The sequence below is a fragment of the Hyperolius riggenbachi genome, chromosome 5, assembly GCF_040937935.1.
Source record: "Hyperolius riggenbachi isolate aHypRig1 chromosome 5, aHypRig1.pri, whole genome shotgun sequence".
NCBI classification, from domain to species: Eukaryota; Metazoa; Chordata; class Amphibia; order Anura; family Hyperoliidae; genus Hyperolius; species Hyperolius riggenbachi.
The window spans coordinates 272,355,795-272,376,325 of NC_090650.1; the positions used below are offsets into that span (position 1 = coordinate 272,355,795).

Sequence of the window (20,531 nt, forward strand, 5' to 3'; positions counted from 1 at the left end):
TTCCCAGGGGAGTTTGGGGGGATTTAATTAGAGTGCAGCCGCGGGGATGCGGCATTTTAGTTAGGGCTATCATGTTAAAAAGATTTTTAATATAAAAATGTGATTTTATGAGACTTCAGAGTCTCTTTTAATGAGACAGCTTTATCTCCGCTTAACCATTTTTGAGCATCCACATACAGTAGGTGCAGTAACTCCGCAGAGCTCATCCAAGTCAGTTCTGGAATAAGGCACACTGGTCACTAGCTCTGCAAATGGTAACCGGGTACTTGTTATTTCGGTGACCATGGGCTATTTATGGTAAATCGTCTGGGAGGAGAAAATATCTACATAAACAACTGTTGGTTTTGGATAGTGCGGGAAGGAGTTATAAATGTTTGAAGGTTTTATTGCTGACAGTGCATTTCCATTACTTCCCAAAGGGATTCTCATCTGTACACGTAGGCATCATCTCTGTAGTAACTATTTAAAGGCATTCTCCATTTAACACCATTTTTTTCTTTCATTCAGCTAAAATGTCTATTAAAACAGATGCAAGTCATCACTTGACAAACCAATGATCATAGCTCCTGAGAGAATTACAAAAGCTGCAGAACATAAGCTAGTGGAAAACACGTAATGCTGCATGTTTCAACACAATTCTGCAACGCTTACCTTTCCTTGTGTTAATTATTATTATTATTATTATTATTGATTTATATAGCGCCAGCATCTTCTGTGGCGCTGTGCAACAGCATAACGGGTATAACAATACAAAATAAACAATATACAACCGTTAATACAAGACAAGAGTGGATAACAGCTAATGCAGTGAACAAATTAACTACATATTTTTACACAGGGGTGAGAGATATGCACAGACACACACATTACAAAGCATTGTGAGACAAACGGTGAAGTGAGCACTGGCCAATAGGCCTTACAGTCTAACTGCCCGTTCACATTACAAACGCGGACGGCCACGCATGCGGAACGCAACGCATGCGAACGCACGCCATCTGCGTTTGTATGCATTGCGTGGCTGATCCCATCACTGAAAAGTGAATGGGACAGCCGCACGTTTTTGCAAAATCTGCGTGCAGCATGCGTTCCCGGACCACACAGGTCCGGAACGCATGCAGTGTGAACATCAGACAGTGCACTCTATGCACTGTCTGATGTCGTGCGTGTCGGCCTCCCGCACGCGTTTCCAAAACGCAGCTGGAAACGCGTGCAGTCTGAACGGGCCCTCTAGGTTTAAGTTATAGGACAGTAGATGAGGGGAAGCTGTGCATGAGGTGGTAGAAATGGTGGTCAGTGTCCTAGGTAGGAGAGTATGCTTGCCTGAAGAGGTGAGTTTTCAGATTACACCTAAAAAGAGTAAGGCTTGTCCACACTACAAGTGATTTTTAAGTGCTAGTGATTTTGAAAAGCTCTTGCTAATGCAATGCTATGGATGATTTTTATAAAATCACATCGCTCAAGTGAGAATACACACATAGGATAACACTACCAAGAGCTTTTAAAATCACAAATCCATTAGAAAAGCTCTTGTAGTGTGAACAAGCTCTAAATGTGGGTGAGTGACGGATGTGTTGAGGGAGAGTGTTCACAGTACCTCAACCTAAACAGAGTGCCTGAAAACTCTGCCCTAATCTCAGCCTGAAGCAAAAGCAGAGCCTGCCTGTTGGCTGCATAATGCTGCATCTTAATGGCACCAACTGGATGGATACAAGGGAAATGGTGATTATACTAATAAATGACCAGTATAAAAGGTATGTGGCTGCTTTATTACACCTGCATGTGTTGCGAACAGGTACACAAGATGATTTTCTTATTTGCATGGACTTATACTTTAAGCATTTAAACAGAAACCAGAGACGACGAACATTACAAATTTATACATACCTGGGGCTTCCTCCAGCTCCATAAGCCTGGATCGCTCCCACGCCGCCGTCCTCCGCTGCCTCTGTCCGCCGGTCCCGGGTCCCGTCATTTCGGCCAGTCGAGGCGCATGCGTACAGAGCCGGAGGGAGCCCCTGTGCATGCGGAAGACTGGTTGCGTCCGACAGAAATGACGGGACCCAGTACCGGCGATAGAGGCAGCGGAGAAATGTGGCATGGGAGCGATCCAGGCTTATAGGGCTGGAGGAAGCCCCAGGTATGTAGAACATCTTTTTTTCATTTTTAAGCTTTGTTCTTCTCTGGTTCCCTTTAAAGAAAGGCAAGTGGAATTTACATACCTTGTTTGTATCTGTTCCCAGAATTCTGCTCTAAATTTAGGGAATCAAATCTACTGGATGTCCGCTGCTGGTTACGCATTAACAGTTCCAATTATAAGAAATCTATAAATAAAAAACAATATTTTTGCATTGTTACAGGAATCTTGCTCCTCATTTTAACACATTCATTCTACATGAGATTTTCTATCTTTACTCTACACAGCTCTCCTATATTCTGGTGTTAAGAGAACAAAACCACCTACTCCATGGTGCTGTTCTCAAGTTAGTATTTGAAAGAATGATGAACTGAAACTGCATGGTCTGTTGCTCATGTGAATCGCAATATCATTAATACAGCAGCTAAAAAGTGAACACCAAATTATAAAACCAAAGCTACATAGTGATGCTCATTACACTAAAGAAATGACCATTTGAAGTGTACTGACTGGGGGAAAACTGGTAAACTGAACATGTTTCCATGCAGTGAGGTGCCCATACTTACACCTGGAAAGATATGCATGCCTCTTCTGACCAGTGTAATGGAGTAATCCTCTCTGTCAAGATCCAGGAAAAACAGACTAATAGAGCAGTTCCAGACTATGTCCATCTCCAACCACTGTGTGACATAAATCCCTGCCCACCTTCTCTTTGCGTGTCATGATGAGAGGAATGAAGGTTGAATTTCCATCAGACTGTGGATGGAGAGGAGCAGAGGTTGGTACTGCATCCAGACCAAGCTCCCAGCAACTGTTCTGAGAGCTGGGTTTGCCTAGAGTCTGTATTGCACAAGGATATATAAATCGAGGGAAAAACATCAGGAAACAAAAATTAATGATGAACTTTTTCTTTTAATGTTCCGCACAAGTGCACAATACAAAATGATATACAAAAATCTTCAAACTGTAGACAAATCCAAAGGCAAGAATAATCTTATGGTGTAATATAAGTCGATAAATAGAATTAAAGTAGGCTTAGGGGACAACATCGATTTTTTGGGGGTCGTGAGACTCTTCTTCAGGCTTTTAAATACACAATGTATATCTGCACAAGGTAAATTGTGAAAAAGACATAATCTGGACAAAGCCAGGTCATATCACAAAGGTAGAATGCAAACACAGGGCCGCGTGGAAGCAGGACGTCCGGATAGGGTGGACTTTTTTTCAACGTTTGCCTAGAGTCTGACAGAGGGGATTACTCCACTATGCTAATGAGGGGGGGCCAATGGGTCTTAATTGTATGGACACCCCATTACAGGGGCACATGTCAAGTTTACCAGTTTTTTTCCCCCACTTCAAGCACGTTTTAAGATTTACAATATTAGGCTATGTTTACACTATTCTGAAGCATTATAGTACAAGATTTTATTTATGTGAAAGCTGACACCCACCATTACTGCATTTTATGGTTTTATCTTTAGCAAAATGTTACATTTTAAAAATTAAGACTTAAATTATCACTATTAAGGACACCTGAACTGAGAGGGATATGGAGGTTGCCATATTTATTTCCTTTTAAATACCAGTTGCCTCGCAATCATGTTGCTCTTTCATGCTACAGTAGTGCCTGAATCCTACACCTGAAACAAGCATGTGGCTAATCCAGTAAGACATGTGATCTGCATGCTTCTTAGTATCTAGATGTTTTCTAAAAGTATTTGCGGCAGAGCAGCAGCAGGAGTGCCACGCAATTTATATGTTTTAAGGGGCAATAAATATGACAGCCTCCATGCCCCTATCACTTCATGTGGTTTTGCTGGGCTGCTTTGTTTAAATTTAGATCTGCTGCAAGGCATTATCACTTAGAGAAAACAAAATCAGACTACCTACCCTAGGCATTAAAGGGAATCTAAACTGAGAAGGATGTGGATTTTTCCTTTTAAAATAATACCAGTTGCCTGACTCTCCTGCTGATCCTGCGTCACTAATACTTTCAACCACAGCCCCTGAACAAGCATGCAGATCAGGTGCTCTGACTGAAGTCAGACTGGATTAGCTGCATCCTTGTTTCTGGTGTGTGATTCAACCACTACTGCAGCCAAAGAGATCAGCAGGGCAGCCAAGCAACTGGTATTGTTTAAAAGGAAAAATCCATATCCCTCTCAGTTTAGGTTCACTTTAACTACTTTAAGACCGCCTCACGCCAATGGGCGTGACCGCGGCGGCAGCCCCAGGACCGCCTAACGCCAATTGGTGTCAAGTCCTGGGGCTGCACTCTGCAGGAGATCGCGCGCAGGGTGCGCGCGCATCTCCTGCTCGGGGGGCGGAGCTCCGCCCCACCTTGGCTCGGGAGACTGTTAGACGGCGTAATCGCCGTCTATTTACGTGTACACTGCTGCGATGGGCAGCAGCGCTGTACTGGGTGTGACACGGCTGTCCCCTCCATATGCTGAGCAGTGATCGGCAGCTAATCACCCTGATTGGCTGGCGGGGGAGGGAGGGAGCAGGGAAAAATACATTTAAAAAAAGCAAAATTAAAATATAAATAAAATAAATATTTATAAAAAAAACCAAACAAACAAACAACTGTGGAGCGATCAGACCCCACCAACAGAGCTCTGTTGGTGGGTGGGTGGGGGGGGGGGGGAGGGAGAGAAATCACTCATGTGCTGTGTTGTGTGGCACTGCAGCTTGGCCTTAAAGCTGCAGTGGCCATTTTAGCAATAATTAGCCTAGTCTTTAGGGGGGTTTACCACTGTGTTCAGGTAGAACCTGAACCTGAAGTGAGAGGAATATGGAGACTACCATCTTAATTTCCTTATAAAAAATGCCAGTTGCCTGGCAGACATACTAAGCTTTAGTTGTTTTGAGTCACACACCTGCAGCAAGCATGCAGCCAGTGGAGTCAGGCCAGAGTCAAAGCAGCTGATCTGCATGCTCATTCTGGGCCAGGGACTTAAAGCGGAACTGTAAATAAATACTTTTTAAATACTCTGTTTCACTTACCTGGGGCTTCTGTAAGCCCCCAGCAGCCGTCCTGTCCCGCGCTGGTCCTCCACGAGCCTCTGTTTTCCCGCCGCCGCTGCGTTCTGTACCTCGACTTGTAAGTCGAGGCCAGCGCAGCCCTGCCAAGTGTATCTTTTCTTCGCGTTCCCCTATGCAATAGCGGGGAACGCAAATAAAGGATACGCGTGGCCAGAGCCACGCAGGCGCAGTGGCCCAGCGGCAAAACCGAAAGTAGCTGGCAGCGGGCGAACGGAGGCTCGTGGAGAACCAGCGCGGGACAGGAAGGCTGCTGGGGGCTTGAAGAAGCCCCAGGTAAGTGAAACAGTGTATTTAAAAAGTATTTACAGTTCCGCTTTAAAGCAAACTCGAGGCGGCTCCCACAAAAAGTGTCTGTGCACAGCAATGGTGGGGTCAAGAGGGGATGGGAAGACTCTGAACTATCAGGAGGCTTCCATCTACCTAAGTAAGTAGTCTAACATTTTTGGGGGGCCGGCTTAGGTTCACTTTAAAGTATTAGAGGCAGAGCATTAACACAGAATACGTAATGGTCATTGTTTATTACAGAATGAACATGGAAGCATCCGTATTCCTTTAACTTAGAGAAACACAAAAGATTGAAACCGAGAGTCCAATATGGTGTAGTATGTCACGACAAATGGGGTAAAATGTTACAGTAACAAGTATTATACTCACAAGTCTGGGTTACCACAAAGGCAACCACTGGATGCACGGGTGGGGAGAATTATAACCTGACCCAACTCAGGTATTAAGAAGTCGCTCTCTGTACAGTAGGCGCTGGGCCAGATAATTGATACAGCCTTGTGTATCTCCAATACTGATTGCCTGATGAAGCGGGCATTTGACCCGTGAAACGCGTTGCATGCCTGGAGATTCTATAATAAATTATATTGTTTATATATAACGGCTCATTGGCTGGTCTTTATATATCTGAGGGTGGTATCCACCAACCCCCCTCCTTTTAAACTGATTTTAGATGGTTTTACTCAATCTGGCGCCTCTGTTATCACAAATTTCAAGTATTCCTTTAACTGCAGGTTCCCTTTAAGGTTGATTACAACATTCTTTGTCAGGCATGGTGGTGTGTGTATGTACAAAATAAATAAATAAGTGTATAAATAACACACACTCTCTTTAATAATATACACACTTAAAGGTTTAATGTCTACCTATACCATTCTCCACTCATTTGGTTTCACTGATCAGTTGCAGTGTTTTCAATGTAGCAATTTAAAACATTAAAACATGGTGATACACTAAGCAAGTGTGGGCAAATATTAATTTGTGTCTCATGGGAAAGCACAACAATGACTTAATAGGCACTGCTTACTAGAATCCACATAGGGAAATATGTGTAGTACCATTCTGCACAAACACAAGTGCTACAAACATACTTAGCTGCAAAGGGATCATCACAGAATGTATGACGCAACCTTTTCTATTCCAAATAGCTCTTTGTCGTCTCTGTATACTGTCAACTGGTTTTTCTTTGAGCTTCTTCTGTTTGTCATGGATCAGAGGAGTGACAAGACCTTGGCTCCTTTGACAACCCATGCCCAAAACATTAAAAGTGCTTATCTTAGTAGCTCCAGTCAGCTGAACTTGGCAGGAGTCTCTCCCCCAGCACACTGGTACAGGCAGTATCACTTACTCAGCATTCTTGCTGCATGTGTATGTTAAGGAGACGCCTGGAAACACTGACAAGCAGACAGTTTTTTTGGGCGGAGAAATAGCTATACTTTTGTAATAGTTATTGATAGGTCAAGGCCTATAGGTTTTAGCTTGAAAGAATGTTGCCTCCAAGTATACACATGCCCCATACAAATAAGATAAAACAAAAACAACAAAAATGCACAGGACAGATCTGTACATATAATTAAACTAAAGATGGTCTTTGGACAACATGTTTATAAACATATTGCACCCATATTTGTGGTTTAAAGCATTGATGTCCATCTGTGTTTTGTCTGTTCAGCAACAGGCATAGCAAATAGTGGGCCCCTATACTAAACAGAGCAAGCCATCTAGGTGATTTATCTACGGTGTAAGCAATTACTGTATATTACCCCTAATTCACTGAAAATGTCTTGGTAGAGCCATGTCCTACACCCGGTGAATGTAGCAGTGGCAGACATAGGTCCATGCAGCAGAGCACGTTAATTGCAGCGCAGGACATTTGGGCACAGCCGGCGCCACCATAGACCGCAATAGGAATTACGGCTATAATTGTAATTTGGCTGGAATTACAGTGTTCAAAAACATCATTCACCACAATCCACCATCTAGGTTTGTGTATGTCGTCAGATTGTGAGCTCCTCTGAGGACAGTCAGTGATAGGACTATGAAGTCTGTAAAGTACTGCAAAATACGTACGGTAAGTGCTATATAATTACATAATAATATTATGATAGGACATTAGACTATGCCTACGGTAGGATTAGATTGTGAGCTCCTCTGAAGATAACCCCTGACTTGACTAGGTTATGTACTCTGTTAAAAGAATTGGGGAAGTTTTACGACAATTTACATTTTTACATATTTTCATCTGTGACACAGCTCAATGAGGAGCAGAGAAAATTGCTTATAGCCCAGTCATGTACTGTATGAGACATAATGAATAGGTAGAACATATCAACTACATTGATACAGTGCTTAAAGCAATGTACGTTCACATACTTTTATGTTATTGACACTTTTTGGCTCCACCCATGATTGGTTATGACCACGCCCTCTCATATGGTGCCCCCTACATTTATTCTGTACAGGGGCCCACTGTTGGTCTTGTCCTCCACTGGAATGTAGTAAAGCTGCAACCCTGGCCCCTTGCAATGTGCATGTGCTTTTGTCATGTACCACCATAGAAAAGCCATTAAGGCCAAAATTATCAAAAGCCACCATTATGTCGCTTAATATTAAATAGGAACTTTACTGAATGTAACTTAATGATTAAAACTGCTTACTGGTATACTGTATTTTATTATTCACTTATACATTATTTAGTCAATGTAAGCCCAATGTAATGTAAAATCTTTCATCTCCCCGATTTACATTCCTAAAGTGATCACAGATGGAGACATCTTTACTGCTGGCAAGGACTGTATGTTTGTTGTGTGTTCCGAGGTGAGCAGAAACAGCACCTGGTCTCCCGAAGTGCTCTACGGCAGAAGACTGCATAACTAAACAGCCAAGGTTAAATATCACTTGAAAGGAGGTGTTATATGCCAATATACAGCAATATATACACATATAGGAAGGGTTTCTAATATTAAAACCATGATAATTAACATAAAATTTGGTAACCCGAATAGTATATCACATTCTACAATACGTCATTGTGGTTCCTTTTTAAAGGTTGTCAATATTTGCCCAAAAACAAGTACAGCTACAAGGTTCTCCCAAAGCAATCACAGCCATATGTCTTCCCTATTGCAAGGATCCCCTTTAATAAACAAATGCAGCCATGCTCCCCTACACTGCTTCTCATTGGTGGGACATTACGACTGTACTAGTTATAAGTGATGTCATAATAGATGCACTTACATTAGTGAAGACATATTTGTTGACTTTGTTAATCATATACTTCATATTTAAGAGACACTTAGGTGCAGAGTGTGAGTGAGTGTGTGTGTGTGTGTGTGTGTGTGTGTGTGTGTGTGTGTGTGTGTGTGTGTGTGTGTGTGTGTGTGTGTGTGTGTGTGTGTGTGTGTGTGTGTGTGTGCACATTGTCACTAGGTTTCTTACAGGGGCACCATAGCTGATTTTGCTATGAAAAGACAGTAAGGCAGCTAGAGGGACTAAAATATCAGCACATGTGACGTAGGGCATTGTAGTAAGCAAAGTACAGGGGTACATCCGCCCAGGGCCTGTCAAAGAAACTAAGATCCTAATGCTCTTCTGATACGTAACAGAATCAGATGCAACAACAAAAAATACTTTATGCACTGTAGTCATTAAAACTATAAAATATAGTCACCAGTATACTAAAGATAAGCTAACCACAATAAATGAGTAACTATACAGACAAAACAGCTTGCAAGAAAATGGTTTCTACAGAGGAACAACGAAAAAAAGAAAGCCTTGCATAAACTCTAAATTGAACGCAGGCAAGGCAACCATGTTGGGCTGCCCAAGCTAAAAAAAATAAATCAGGTGTGCCCTGAACTCACTTAAAGGTCTAGCATGCCATACCTTTAGCAATGGCATTGCCCAAGCACATGGTTTCCCTTCTTATCCCATCAGCTGGAAGCGACTCCATCATGTATCAAGCCGTTGTCCCTCCTCCTCTCCCCACAGCATCAGTATGCGTCATTCAGCTTCAGCTGAGAGGAGCTATCTGCGTGAACTTGTGCTCAGAACTGTCACCCAATTCCTACAGGTGACAGTTACTGCTCTTGTGTAAAGTCCAAACACTGTAAGTCTCAGGCCTCCCACAGTTAGGTACTTGAAGAGGAACTCCAGTGCAAATAATGTAATAAAAAAAGTGCCTAATTTTTACAATAATTATTTATAAATGATTTAGTCGGTGTTTGCTCATTGTAAAGTCATTCCTCTACCTGATTTACAGTCTGACATTTATCACATGGTGACATTTTTACTGCTGGCAGGTGATGTTACTGGAAGGAGATGCTGCTTGCTTTTTTGGCAGTTGGAAACCGCTGTTATTTCCCACAATGCAATAAGGCTCCCACAGTGTAATATCAGGGCCTCAGAGCTGTGAGGCACTGACATCACACTGTGGGAGGGGTTTCACCACATAATCAGCCATACAGAGCCCCCTGATGATCCGTTTGAGAAAAGGAAAAGATTTCTCATGGGAAAGGGGGTAACAGCTACTGATTGGGATGAAGTTCAATTCTTGGTTACTCTTTAAAATCAAAAAAATTGGGGGGAACTACAGCTACCATGGTAGTGTTTGGAGTGTCTGAAAATTCCAACTCAAATAAGTTCAAATGTTATTACTCTCAAACTTGTATCATATTTTCACAACAAAATATGGGGGGGGGGGGGGGGGGGGAAGAATAATGCTCAAGTGGTTTAGACAATCGGATAATTTCAAAAGCTTGACCGCTCAGAACAAACTTTTCTGTGGCAAGGCGGTAATCTGGGACCTCCCAGCTTTCTTGGGACCTAAAAAAGCTGGTCAAGGCTCTGGAACTTCCATCTTTCCCCAAAAAGCTCTTTATTAAGCGAATAAAGCATTATGTGTACAACACAATAAAATAAAGAATGTTCAAACTAACACCTACTGCTGGAGTTCTGTCGCAGATTCTAAAGAGTCCTTACATGCTGGATTTACGGACGTAACTGAACTCTGGGAACTGGGAACATTAGCATAATTTCTTTTTAATCCAAGTGGTTGTAATACTGAGTGTACGTGTGTGTAGCCCTACCTATTTGTTCACACATGTAGACAGTAACAGCATGGTACAGCGTAATTCAATTTCAAACATATCATCCTTCAGCGACCATGAAAGCGCTAAACAGGTTTCAAGTCTTAACATATCAGAATTATACAATTTCTACCTGCGATTGTGATTAGTGTTGCACACCAGGAATCCTATATGGCCAACTGATATGGACTATGTGACCAGGGCCTCAGCTTAATAATGAATAATGTACAGGTACTACATGGGTCTGGTATAAATGAAGATTTACAGGATAAAATTGAGTTTTTCATTTTTTTTTAAACTTCCATGTCTGCATAGGTTTCCTTAATGTGCTAAATATTAATAATAGCCCTGAAGATTATCTCACTTGATAGCCCTGCCTGAATAAGCTAGTGCCATCTGCTGACCACAATTTACTTATTACACATCAAATGTTGTTAAGAACACTGGACCTAAGGTGAATACACTGTGCTGACAGGCATCTTTGACAAGTGTCGACCTGGTTTCAACTCAGAGCAAGGGAAGCAGGTCAGATGATGCGGAGATAGTTTTATAAAACTCCTGTGAAGTCTGTCATACATGAAGCTCTAGGCTTGTTAATACATTTCTGATATATAACAGTTTATAAAAATAAAAAAAAAAATAATGTAACCTAAGAAATATTATTTCTTATTATTCCCCTATTCTTAAAATTTACTGTATGACGAAAAATGAACTGATTTTTTTTTTCATAAATTGGCATTTTGCCCTGGTTGTGCTATACAGAACGCTACACTGATGCAAAATGGTGCAAAAGATCAGTAACACAAAATGTTGGAACTCTTCAATATCCATGAAGGCATTATCCTTGGTATGAATCAAACTCGTGTAGATGGGAACCGCCATTTCTCTAATATATCTAGAGCAATCTGGGGCAGAATTCTCAACAGCAATGCAAGTAACACTACAGAACAAGTAGATCACTTGTGAAGAGCAACAAGTCATCAACCTTATTGTATGTTGCAGCTAAAACCACATTGGATACCTGGGAACCTGCCCCAATTTTGCTTCCGTGTTCCTGGCACCTGGTTTGGTAAATCATCCATCTGTGTTCATTATTGCTTTCATAGGGTAGGCCTAATGGCATGTTCCATAAATTCACTATGTAGTTGACTGAGCGTCTCTCGGACTTTACTTCACTATGAATGCATAAAAAATGCATTATATTCTGGTAGACTGGAGAATCTATAGGTTAGCTGGGGGATACACATGCAAATATTGATGGCAAGATTAGAATGTGAGGGGTGAGGGTAGTTTTGCAAACCTGGATTGTACCCTGTGCATGCTGCATACAATATAGTCATCATACACCTCGGACATATTGGGACATGGAGAAAGTCACAGAGGTACCATGAAAACAATGAGCAGCAGGAGAGCACTGAGGGACATAAAATAGTGCTGCTCCAATAGGTCTTTACAAAACCAGTTCTCCTTAAACACAGGGCTCAGTTCTCCATTAACACATATTTCAATAATTTTGGACACAATTTGTATATGATCTCAAGCCACATAAAAGGGTCCATAGGCATGAAATATCAGTAGCTTGTCAGGTCGCTGTTTTCAGGCAGCATGAATGTGTTTAACACTTTCCCTCCTCATAGTACACTCATCAGCTGTCTGGCAGCACAGAGTGAGCCTCTCAGCAGACCAATATTGTTGCAAGAATAGCAAGTGTGACCAATATAGCTCCACCCCTCATAACAGGCGTGCGAAAGTGTGGCTATATAGAACCCCCCCCCACCCAAACCAAGCGTGGTCAGTAGAGAACACAAACAAACAAACACACACACACACACACACACACACACACACACACACATACACATACACACACACACACATACACATACACACACACACACACACACACACACAGCCACAGCCCCATAGTGTGGCCTGTATGACAAACCACCCTTCCTAACAAGTTATTACACAAGGCTCCCTCAAATTGCTGAGTAGCATAGTGGCATTTTACCTGTGTCACCAGGTCGGGTCCACTTATCCTTCCTTTTTAACTGCAGCCAGATTATGTGCTGCAAACAGCTCCCGCACATTCCTGCCTGTCATATGACATGCTGCTGCTGCTGCCACAACGAGGTGAGGAGAGCAGGCTCAACCCAGCCTTGTAGCAGGTAAGGTCCACTGATATTAAAGAGTTGAATGATTGCTACCTGGAGAGAGCCCCCATGGGATGGGAAGGAAAGAAAGGAGCTGGGTCAGTCGATCCTTGGGTCTACCACGGTCACAGGGGCTTTTGTTTTAGTCTTGATGGACAGTAAAAAATGACAAACTACTGTCATGTGAATTTCTTAAAGGGAAGGTTCAGGGAGGGTGGAGAAAAAATAAAAATCAATTTCCACTTACCTGGGGCTTCCTCCAGCCCGTGGCAGGCAGGAGGTGCCCTCGCCGCCGCTCCGCAGGCTCCCGGTGGTCTCCGGTGGCCGACCCGACCTGGCCAGGCCGGCTGCCAGGTCGGGCTCTTCTGCGCGCCAAGTCCTTGTACTTCTGCGTCCCACGCCGGCGCTCTGACGTCATCGGACGTCCGCCGGGCTGTACTGCGCATGCGCAGAACTACTGCGCATGCGCAGTACAGCCCGGCGGACGTCCGATGACGTCAGAGCGCCGGCGTGGGACGCAGAAGTACAAGGACTTGGAGCGCAGAAGAGCCCGACCTGGCAGCCGGCCTGGCCAGGTCGGGTCGGCCCCCGGAGACCACCGGGAGCCTGCGGAGCGGCGGCGAGGGCACCTCCTGCCTGCCACGGGCTGGAGGAAGCCCCAGGTAAGTGGAAATTGATTTTTATTTTTTCCCCACCCTCCCTGAACCTTCCCTTTAAGTCAAACAGCTGATACTACAGTGTTTATCTTGCTACAAAATACAATAACCATGCCCTTTGTTTAAAAACACTTCTAGATCTGGTTAAACAAGTGTAGCAACTAAATAACTGTCCTTCAGAATCAGGCTGACAAAGAAATACAACTCATTATCTGTGGAATCTGCTGCATAACTCTTCCATTAGAATATTCTATTTTACATTAATATACAAAGGACAACATTCGACACATAGCACACTCTCAATCAAATCACAGCGGAGGAAGCCATTTTCTCACTTACTTTGTATATGAATTCATTCAAAATGACAGCTTTTATTGTAGTGTAGGTGTTTCAATGGTATAATACATGGCATTCATTTTGCAGTGCAAGAGTCTCAGATTCATATCTAAGCTAGGACACTATTTGCATTGAGTTTGTATGTTCTCCCCATGCACAAATTTGATATACAGTACAGACCAAAAGTTTGAACACACCTTCTCATTCAAAGAGTTTTCCTTATCGTCATGACTATGAACATTGTAGATTCACACTGAAGGCATCCAAACTATAAACACATGTGGAAGTATAGTACATAACCAAAAAGTGTGAAACAACTGAAAATATATGTCATATTCTAGGTTCTTCAAAGTAGCCACCTTTTGCTTTGATTACTGCTTTGCACACTCTTGGCATTCTCTTGATGAGCTTCAAGAGGTAGTCACCTGAAATAGTCTTCCAACAGTCTTGAAGGAGTTCCAGAGATGCTTAGCACTTGTTTGCCCTTTTGCCTTCATTCTGCGGTCCAGCTCACCCCAAACCATCTCGATTGGGTTCAGGTCTGGTGACTGTGGAGGCCAGGTCATCTGACGCAGCTCCCCATCACTCTCCTTCCTGGTCACATAGCCCTTACACAGCCTGGAGGTATGTTTGGGGTCATTGTCCTGTTGAAAAATAAATAATGGTCCAACTAAATGCAAACCAGATAGAATAGCATGCTGCTGCAAGATGCTGTGGTAGCCATGCTGGTTCAGTATGCCTTCAATTTTGAATAAATCCCCAACAGTGTCACCAGCAAAGCACCCCCACACCATCACACCTCCTCCTCCATGCTTCACAGTGGGAACCAGGCATGTAGAGTCCATCCATTCACCTTTTCTGTGTCGCACAAAGACACGGTGGTCGGAACCAAAGATCTCAAATTTGGACTCATCAGACCAAAGCACAGATTTCCACTGGTCTAATGTCCATTCCTTGTGTTCTTTAGCCCAAACAAGTCTCTTCTGCTTGTTGCCTGTCCTTAGCAGTGGTTTCATAGCAGATATTTTACCATGAAGGCCTGATTCACACAGTCTCCTCTTAACAGTTGTTCTAGAGAGGTGACTGCTGCTAGAACTCTGTGTGGCATTGACCTGGTCTCTAATCTGAGCTGCTGTTAACCTGCGATTTCTGCGGCTGGTGACTCGGATGAACTTATCCTCCGCAGCAGAGGTGACTATTGGTCTTCCTTTCCTGGGGCGGTTTGCATGTGAGCCAGTTTCTTTGTAGCGTTTGATGGTTTTTGAGACTGCACTTGGGGACACTTTCAAAGGTTCCTAATTTTTCAGACTGACTGACCTTAATTTCTTAAAGTAATGATGGCTACACTTTTTTCTTTACCTAGCTGCTTTTTTCTTGCCATAATACACATTCTAACAGTCTATTCAGTAGGTGTAATGATCTGCTCTGCTGTCTGCACAGGCAGACAGCTGTTTGACCATTTTTTGGGTCTGAGTGCTGCGGGTCCCTGGAGAGGAGACCTGTCTCCACTCTGCAAGCTGCAGAGTTGCTGTTCTGGGGAGGAATTTGCATCCACTTGTCATGCAAATTGCTTAGCTGCTTCCTCTGATGGCTTGCAGTATAAAAAACATTTCTTCCCAGAAATCCTTGCTGGTCATGATGGTTTGTTCCTGCTAACTTACCTGGAGTCTCAGACTTTGCTAATTGTTTGCTAAGATTATCTTAGAGTAATTCCTTGGGACTGCACTAGCATTCCTTCTAGCGTAGTCAGGTTGTATTATCTGTATTGCCTTGTTCTGTCTATCTGTGTTATTATGGTGCCCACCAGCTCCTCTGGTGAGGTTCTGACAAACTAGTCAGTTACTGTGTTTACGATTGTCTTGTCGCCAGCGGCGGTCGACAGGAAATCGTTCTGTCTGTTTGTCTGGATCGCATTCGCCCTAGCGGTAGTGGCGGTGGTTCCTTCTGTACTCTGTCTGGGAGTGTAGACCAGAGCTGCGGTTGCTACTGGTTACTCCTTCTGTCTGTCTTGTCTGGAACGAACGCTTGCTGTAGGCTCGGTGAGGTAACCGTTTAGCAAGCATTCGCGTTCTCTATTCATTTTCGTGTTACATTGGTTAGTTAGGGTTGGCGTGTTTTGTCTCTGTTGCGCTTTTCATGCGGAGACCGCGCCATTAGCGTGCTTTGTCGCTGTTGCGCATTTCGTGCGCCGACCGCGCTTAGCGAGTGCGTTTGTTAATTTCCTTGGTGTTCTGATCATTGTTATTTGTTGTGCCTTTCTTGCTACACTTGTGCTCTGTCTTACTCGGTCTTGTGTCACTGTTGGCAATCGCCACTCTTGCGATTGCGTTTCCACTTGGTTTCCGCTGTTATGTGTTCACCGTCGCCGGGTGGCGACTAGATTGGTGGACACACATACATTCTGTCTCTGTGCTCACTTTCTCTCTACAGGTGCATTGCACCATAGCTGGGTTCTGTTGTTATTTTATACGCTTGTGGAAGATTTCCGTAGTGTCAGCGCGCATCTGGTGCGCTGACCACGGAAATAATTCCCCAATCGTTACAGTAGGACTATCAGCTGTGTATCCACCTGACTTCTCCACAACACAACTGATGGCCCCAACCCCATTTATAAGGCAAGAAATCCCACTTATTAAACCTGACAGGGCACAACTGTGAAGTGAAAACCATTTCAGGTGACTACCTCTTGAAGTTCATCAAGAAAAAGCCAAGAGTTTGCAAAGCAGTAATCAAAGCAAAAGGTGGCTACTTTAAAGAACCTAGAATATGACAAATGTTCAGTTGTTTCACACTTTTTGGTTATGTACTATACTTTTACATGTGTTAATTCATAGTTTTGATGCTTTCAGTGTGAATCTACAATTTTCATAGTCATGAAAATAAAGAAAACTCTTTGAATGAGAAGGTGTGTCCAAACTTTTGGTATGTACTGTAGGTTATCTGGATTTCTTCCACATCCCAAAAACATACTGATAAGTTAACTGGTTCCACTTAAGCTGTCCTTAGGCTAGTTTATGGTAGGGACATTAGACTGACTGAGGGACACTAAAGCAGCCCATACACTCAGCCGATTTTCTGGCCGACCGATCGATCGCGATCGATCGATCGATCGATCGATCGCAAATCGGTTGGCCAATCGACCGATCGACGGCCGATTTCGATCGATTTCGATGGATTTCCATCGAACTAGCAGGGTGGAAAATTTAGGTCGATCTGATGAGATTGCTTATCAGTTTGCATTGGCCTTAATGGAAATCTGATGGCAAAAAAATGCCATCAGATCGAATTTCAACAGATTTCAAACTGAAATCTATTGGAATTCTATCCTGGTAAAAAATGTTCTAAAAACGCATCAGATAGATCATCAGATGCATTTCTTATCTGTCTGCTGCCAATCTGACGAGTGTATGGGCACCTTTAGTCACAGGACAATATACTCTGGAAGATGTTGGCACTATATAAATAAATAAAAAAAATATATACTATTGTGAGCTTGGATTCACCTTATAAATATAATATAAACTCATTCCCCTCTGTGGGCCTGGAGGACAACTGCTTACAATGTCACTGACTCACACCTTCCTCATGATCCATGCCTCTAGAAAGATATACCCCCCACCCACCCTGTTCACCCACCCTGTTCACCCACCCACATATTAGCACCTCCCCCATCTGTGCTACAAAGGATCAGTAGCTGGACAGTGTACTGATTAAAGGCCACATAAGACCAGGGTTTGAATCCTAGCTGCGTCCATGACCTATTTGGTAAAAGACTCCCTTGCTCAGGGGGTTGCCTGCTGTGTGCATTTAGTGGCTGCAGCTCTCTAAAACAAACTTTATTTATAACAAACACATCAAGACATCTGAACATGCTATTTAAAATTTTACACACATACCTATACAATATAATCTCATTATAGTAAACTCCAAGGGACCGGGAAAAGTACTACATCAGAAAATGTCCTAGAAATGGCCCAGCATGTCCTGATACATTCTCTGCTGCAAAGGAGCAACTATGTCCTCCCTTTGGAGGTACAGTACAAGCACTTGCACATTTGGTGGACTACAAGGTTAAATAAATACCTTAGGGCTGCATAGCCAGGCTGGACATATTGCTGGTACAGTATCCAGGGCTCCCTAAAAATTGCAGCCGTCACTGAATAGAGGCAGCCATTCGCTTCCTGTGAGTGGCTCCAATACCTTAGCAGGCGAGCCTTGCAGCACCAGCCTGAAGAGAACTGCCAACCACGGGTTTCACACTGACATATGAAGCATAAACCGCTCACATTTTACTAAATAAAAAAGTAATTCCAAGGCTGTAGGTTTGAAGGATGGCTGCTTATGACGTCACTCACACCATCCCCATGGGTGGCACACCTAGAAAGTTACACCAGCCCACTGTTTACTCACAGACAGATTAACACCACCACTGGTTACACCCACTCCGTGATATACAAAAAGCACAGAAAAAAAGTTCTCAGACATGTAACGGAGGTTGAATCTCCCTCCCAAACACACCCCTAACTCTCATTTAGCTTCTTATTTATACATACTTACACTATTACCCAATCAACATGAATGTATACATCTATCTTGTCTGTATTTCAATGGAGCAGTGGCTGGATAGTGTACTGGTTACAAAAGTAACCACCAGGAGTGCTTGGGAAAGACTCCCTAATGTTCCAGGGTGGCCTACAGAATAAGGATAATCAATGAGATGCAAATTAAGCAGTTTGATCCCTACCCACCGGCAATTTTTGGGGATGGAATAGATTCCTTCCCTACAGAGCACATTCAGTCTTTAGCAAAAATCTATACAGCATCAATGCAGCACAACTATATGGGCCATTTATGTAGTGGCTGGATAGTGTAATGGTTAAGGGCTCTGCCTCTGACACAGGAGACCTGGGTTCGAATCTCGGCTCTGCCTGTTCAGTAAGCCTGCACCTATTCAGTAGGAGATCTTGGGCAAGTCTCCCTAACACTGCTACTGCCTATAGAGCGCGTCCTAGTGGCTGCAGCTCTGGCGCTTTGAGTCCGCCAGGAGAAAAGCGCAATATAAATGTTCTGTGTTTGTTATGCCTCACTGCACCTTCAATCGCACAGAGATTTTCAAACATGTCTGGTCAGACTTTCAATTAATACACTGCTTAGAATCTATCAAGGAGGGAATCGACGGGAATTGTTGGCATAACAGATGACTGGTAGATTCGATAAAAGTGATCAAATCAGTTGAGAATCAAATACCTGTTCAGCCAGCTTAAGCAGCAAATATGAATCATTGCAGATTGCCAAATACATCTTTGGGTCCGTTAACAGCCACTATAAATGTTATCATAAATTGGTTAAAACTTGAATACTAAAGCTGGCCACTAATGGTCCAATTTCTAGCGAAAAATCGTTCGAGCGATCAGAAATTCTGATCGGATTGGTTGTAAATAATCCCTATTGGTGGACACAATCGATTATGAACGAGTGAAAAAAATGTCGCCCGAATGAATTTTCGTCGAACGAAAATTTGGATTTTCTTGGTGGTCGTGATAGATTGGAAGCAAAGATTGGTTAGTTGATGGTGTAGTGAATGATTTTTCGTCCGATCAGAATTTCTGATCGCTCGAATGATTTTTCGCTAGAAATTGGACCGTTAGTGGCCAGCTTTAGAAGGGAGACTGCACAAGAGCCCTGTGGTCATTATTACTACTACACATTAAAATAGTGCTGATACTTTCTACAGAACATTGAGGAATACACTTATTTATTTCTGTTACACCAGGTAGTGGCCAACACTTCCATGGTCAGGTTTATATTATGCCTTTAACAGCAGAGGACAATGTGACATAAAACAGATAAATTGTCCAATAACATTTCTTTATTACCCTGTGTCATTGTAGGAAGGAACAATTGTATAGGTGTTCAGTGGGCACCAATGTGAAGTATATTAATCATCATGTGGATTATCATTACTAGATTCACACCATTTTGTTGAGGAAACATTTAGGCAATGGCCCTGGAGAAGAAGTATTCTAAAATAGGGGTAAGGAATGCATTTAAGGCCTGGAACCCAATAGTAGCGCTTTTCTGAGCATGAGTGATTTGAAAAGTTCTTGCTAATGTAAAGCTATGTGTGATCTCACCTAGGGCTCAGACACACTATAAGTGCTTTTCTGAGCGCTTTTTAGCCATCAATGCTTTCTGAGAGCTTTTAAAAAAACACTCCCATTGACTTGCATTAAAATCGCAGTACAATCATGATAAAATCATGCGATTTTACTGCAATTTTGATGTAAGTTAATGGGAGCATTTTTAAAAGCTCTCAGAAAGTGCTGATGACAAAAAAGCGCTCAGAAAAGCGTTTATATAGTGTGTCTGAACCCTAAGTGAGATAAAACACATAGCATTACATTAGCAAGAGCTTTTCGTATTACAAGCACTTAGATAAGAACGGTTAGTGGGTTCCAGGCCTTAATGACAATGCACACTTAGTACATAAAATGAGATCCAGAGTATTAAAGGGGTCCTTCACCATTTCACTATTTAGTTACTGTAGCATGTCACGCACATGTTTTTTGTTCGTTTCTTGGTTTTTTATCAATTTAAAGAGTGAGGGGCAGAGCTAAGCACAGGGTAAGAAAAATGAGCACCCATCTTGAAGACAATAATGGCTGCATGGGGTGGCAACTATGATATCATAGTATCATGGCTAGGCATCAGTTCGAACATTTGAAGGGGCAATTTGAGCAGCTACCCTGGTGCTCCTATTTCCCTACTACCTATATATACACACAATTCTACTCACTCCTATAAAAAGGGACTTTGCCCCATGAATTTTAAATAGGGT

General features: G+C 42.8%; 1 protein-coding gene across 5 annotated transcripts in view; it reads right to left on the reverse strand.

Annotated features, from left to right (window-relative positions):
• Positions 1 to 20,531, reverse strand: part of ATXN1 (ataxin 1) — a 439,823-nt gene that overhangs the window by 356,037 nt on the left and 63,255 nt on the right. For 4 of the 5 annotated variants that reach the window (XM_068236936.1, XM_068236933.1, XM_068236934.1 and 1 more), the window contains exon 2: positions 2,220 to 2,321. The gene's annotated coding sequence lies outside the window, so the exon portion shown is untranslated. Of the gene's footprint in view, positions 1 to 2,219; positions 2,322 to 6,552; positions 6,639 to 20,531 lie in introns of those variants that run through there. The other variant, XM_068236935.1, reaches the window with a different exon arrangement.